At 33.0% G+C, this 5,269-nt stretch overlaps 1 pseudogene; it reads right to left on the bottom strand.

The window, feature by feature from the left end:
• Positions 1 to 4,205, bottom strand: part of LOC111988992 (senescence-associated protein 13-like) — a 12,456-nt pseudogene extending 8,251 nt beyond the window's left edge.
• Positions 4,206 to 5,269: the final 1,064 nt, after the last annotated feature.

Here is a 5,269-nt window from a genome sequence, read left to right as displayed (position 1 = left end):
TGCCTCTCGCGTGACTGCCTTTCGCGGCTTGCCAGTCGCGAACCACTCGCGAGTCCTAGTTGCGAGACTCTATTTTTCTTGCACACTCTTGAGTTTTTCTTCACATCTTCTCACACACTACCCTTATAATTTTCCCACCTAAATACAAGGTTACTAAGTGCTAAATTACAAGCAAATTGGTCATGAAATAAAGCCAATTAGATGGTTGATTAAATTCAACCTTACACCTAAAGGAGTATCACAGATTATGCAATTTACAGAGATAGGCGCTGCACAGAGACATGAATGGGGCTGTCTTTTCAAAATTAAATGTAATTGGTTAATTTACGTGGTCTGGTGTTGCATGACCAAAGATGTATTCTGCTATAGAGTTTTTATTTCATCAATAAAGTATTTTCTATCTTGGATCTCAAAGAAAAAAAAAAAAGAGTGTATTCCAGTAAAGGTGTCTAATGTCTTAATCTCCCGATTAGTCTGAATCCTCATGTACTGAACATGTACTTAATTGAAGAGCAAATAGCATTAATACTAATTCTGAAAGGTAAAAAATGTCCATCTTGTCTGCAACTGTGAGTATGGATGATTTATTCTTCTTCAATTGAATATAAGTCATAAGGGTGAATGATTAATTATGTCCTAATTATTGGTGTATAACATAGTTAGTGTCAATCCTATAGACTAAGGCGTTTTAGTAAGATGATGTCCAAAGACGTAACATCATGACCTCACCTGAAAACTCCATGTATATCTCCCTAAGACATTCAAAAATGACCAGATTTTAACAATCTTCAAGCACAATCGATCACATGCAAGGAAAGAGGAATCTTACCGTGGTATCAACTAGGGGGGTTTTGATATACCATGGTGCAACAGAGTTAATCCTAATGTTGTCCTTTGCCCATTTACACGCCAAATTTTTTGCGAGTTGATTTATCGCTCCTTCAAATGAAAATTAGACCAAAGTCAATCACATCATTTAGGAAAATTATGGTTTTACATTCATTATTCATGTACACTATACATTGTAAACTAAACAAATGTGTACAACATTATATGCTTTATATGAACGGTGAATGTAAACATATAATATATTGTCCTATCAGTTAATGTCACCCTAAAATTTATAACGTAAGCTTACCAAAAAAAAAAAAAAAAAAAAAATCAAATAGTACAAAGAAATTACCTTTAGTTGAACTATATATAGATAGTCCAATATTTAAGGAAACTACACCAGCAACTGAAGAAACGAAAACAATGCTTCCTGCTCCCGAAGCTTTCAGAGGAGGATAAGCAAGTTGGCTGAAGTGATAAGCAGATTCAAAATTGGTAGACATTAGAAATGAGAAATCTTCAGCTGTGTACTCCGACGTTGGTTTCGATATGTTCGTTCCCACATTGTTAATCTAAAACAAGATAGCATTAACTATAAATTGAATGATCACTATAAAAGCACAAATGAAGTGGCTCTAGACAAGTAAAATTCCAATGCCATTATAATTGTTTCAACTCAGGGGGCTCCACATTGAGGACGGGGTGGTCGTCAACTGTGACCACTCTGACCTGGAAAAAAAAAGTTAATTTTTATATATAAATTTTTTACTCTAAAAAAGAAAATTTGTGATCACCCTAAATATTTTTAGGCCCAACTTAATTAAATTTTGGACAAAATTTGACAACAAACTTGGTCATAGACAAAATCTATAACTCCACCCAAAATTTTTTTCTTATAGGATGTGAATTTTTGCCAAATCTACAATTAGATTACATTTTCTTCTTAAATCTTCATATTTGCAAAATTTTAAGAAAATTAAATATCAATAACTATGTCATTAATCAAATGTTTAAATTTTGAGATTTGTATAATCTAAAATTATACATGAAAAATAAGTTTATTGATTGAATAATAAATAACAATTTATTAGAATGAAATTTGACACGTGTTTTAAGAATATAAAGAAAATACAATTCAACAATTAGATTTTCAAAATACATAGTCGTATTAATTTTTTTAGTAAGAGTTATAGCCTTAGGCTACAACTATGTTTATAACCAAATTTTATCCTTAAATTTTGGCCCCCTTAAAAATATATTAGGCTTTTAAAAACAAAAAGAAAAAGCCTAGGAAAAATTTATTAAACTAAAATTTTGAAAGAGGTGTAGTTTGCAGTATTAATAATGAGACTATCATACCACAATTTCAAATTAAGAAAATTCATAAAAGTAAATTGTAAAACTTTACATATTTGTGTGTTTGTGTTTTTGTCAATATATAAAGTTTTTTTTTCTTTTTTTTAGATTTTGTATAATTTAATTTTTTTAAGCCAATAAAAAATTCCAAGAGCCGCTGCTAATTTCAAGATGCATCTTCAAATGAAAATTCTTTTTTAAGTTAATTATTGGAAGTCAAAGATTTTAATACAGAAAAGAATGTAGGATATATGCTCTAAAATGCCATGCAATGTACAGGAAATAAATTAAGGACTTAAAATTACAAGGATGTTGAGTTTGCCATAAAAGATAGAGGAGACTGTGCTCATTAGCTCCTCTCGTTGGGCTCGAGATACTACATCATTGACTGAACCAGTGACTCCAAAATTCCAAAATCCCTGCATCTTCCACTCATGTAAACATTCATTGAGTTGGGTCTCACTTCGAGAGCATGTAGGTACGGTAGCCCCAGACTTGCCAATTCCTCGACAATAGCATGCCTGTCAAAAGACGTAGCACTAGTAAATACTAGTAGATAAAAAAAACTTAGTGACTAAAAAAAAAAACTGAATAATGTGCATTATATTGTATTTAGGGATTTTTTTTGGCTAAATTATTTAGGAATTAAACTGGGAAAAAATTGCTAAATGTCCTGTTTGGGCAAACAAAGCAGCGTTTTGCCCTATTTTTAAAATTAATTAGGGAAATGTCCATCTTTTGAAAATCGATTTTCTAAAAATCGAGTTAGGATCTATAGCGGCGTTTTTAAGGAGCCTATAGTGACGTTTTCAGGACCTATAGTGGCGTTTTGTAACTCGACCTATATGAAATCAAGTTATAGGCAAAAAAAATTAAAAAAATTGCCTATAACTCAATTTAATGAAGGTTGAGTTACAAAATGTCACTATAGGTCCTTAAAAACGCTACTATAGGGCTCCAGAATTTTTTTTTTAATAACTCAATTTTGAGAAAATCGTGTTTTAAAAGAGGGGCATTTCCCTAATTAGTTTAAAAAATAAGGCAAAATACTGCTTAGTTTTCCCAAACAAGGCATTTAGCAATTTTGTCCGATTAAACTGTACACAGGAAGATTTCTCTCTGTATATGTGTGTGTGAATATATATATTTAAAGTAATGATTATCATACACTAGTTATTGCACATTCACTATACATATACTACCATATAAGCTAATTTTTTTTTTTTGGAAATACAATTTTAGTTAATATTTTTAAATCATGATTTCAAAACACAATTTCACGATTTCATTATTTTATTTGAAAATGTGTTTTGAAAATATGATTTCACAGGAGATATATACAAAGTGTGCAATAAATAGTGTGTAAATATATAAAAAGGATTGGAATCATAAAGCAAGTATCACTAAATCTAGGGACAACTACATATACAATTGTAACACTTTAGCCCCAAAAAATAAGAAAAAAAATAATAATAGTATACAATTGGCCTTTGTCCACTTATGGATTTGGGTTGATATAACTCTGATGGCAAAGTTTCACATAACAAAAGTTAAAACAGAAACTTCTTTTTAAGTGTAAAATAGAGGAATTAAACTGGATACAAGATTCTCCACACACACACACACCAAAAAAAAAAAAAAAAATCTCTGGGTACAAATAGGGCTGAATGCTATTATGTCGTTAAATTATTGGAAAAACCGAAGGTTATATATATATATATATATATTTTTTTTTTTCAATATATAAATTTAGTAGTAGAGAATGATTACGACAACATGAGTAGAGTTTTAACTTTTAAATGATTTCCTTGATGTAGATCTACAAAGAGAGTATTTTCATTTAATTTTCTGATAAGAAAATAAATAAATATTTTTGGGCCAAAGCCATACCGTAGAGATAAAATATAACAAAAATCCTTCCTAATAACCGGTTGGATATTTTAGCCGAATAAATAAACACCCTTTGCAAAGGGGCAGAGCCCCATCCACCTTGGATGAGTATAGCCATTAGCCACCATCTTTGATGTCAAAAAATAAATAAATAAACAACCAGGCTTTAATTAGAGCTACAAAGCCCAATATAATGAGGTGGCCTTTTTCCTCTCTTGGTTTTTTTCTCCCATCAATTTTTTCTTTTATTTTAAATTTTTACTAAAAATGTCACTTTAAAGTGGCCATTTATCGGTTGAAAAAACTTTTTCTCTCTTGGTTCTCTCAGGAGTCCCAGTGGTGACACTTTTTTCGTCTCTGTACGAATAGTTCTCTCATCGTCACGGTAGAAATGATTGGTTCACACTTCATGATAAAGAAGCCATGGATGATATCTTGAATAAATGTGCCAGTTTAAAGCTATTAGAGAGGGAGGGAGCAGAGATTGTTTTAGGTGCTCCAGTGATAGAAAGTAACAGAGTGTTGGCCGGGAAGTTCTTCACGAAACAGCGAGTTAATCTGGAGTCGGTGGCGCAGGTTCTGAGATCGATTTGGAAAACGAACCAGAACTTCGAGGTGAGTGTCTTAGGAGACAACAAGGCACTCTTTCTTTTCTAGAATGAGGATGATGCAGACAAAGTCCTACTCCAAGGCCCTTGGTCCTTTGACAAATACCTCCTTGCCTTGCACAAATTGAAAACAGGGGAGGCGATGAGTAAGATCAAGTTTGACAAGATGATGCTATGGATCCAAATCCACGGTATCCCAACCTCGTACCAAACCAAGGAGGTGGGGTATAGCATTGGGACCACCATTAGGTCGGTGGAATGTGTAGATGTGAATGAAAAGGGTTTCTGCCTTGGAAGTTTCATGCGAAAAAGGTAATGATAGACATTTCGCATCCTCTGTGCAAAGGTCGGAAGGTTCGATTGGGAGAACTGAGTCAGTTTTGGGTTGAATTCAAGTACGAGCGAATGCCAATATTTTGCTATCTTTGTGGCATGGTGACCTACGATGAAAACGATTGCCTGGTGGGGCTTCATTGTACTGAACGGATGAATGCAGACGACAAGCCATACGGGCCATGGCTGGGGCTTCATTGTTTAGAAACCACAACTGGTCTTGGCACCATCTCAAGACAGCATAGGGAGGT

This window comes from Quercus suber, unplaced genomic scaffold (assembly GCF_002906115.3).
Source record: "Quercus suber isolate HL8 unplaced genomic scaffold, Cork oak 2.0 scaffold_408, whole genome shotgun sequence".
NCBI lineage: Eukaryota > Viridiplantae > Streptophyta > Magnoliopsida > Fagales > Fagaceae > Quercus > Quercus suber.
Note: the sequence above shows the minus strand (reverse complement) of the source record. Positions and strands in the feature narration are given on the sequence as shown.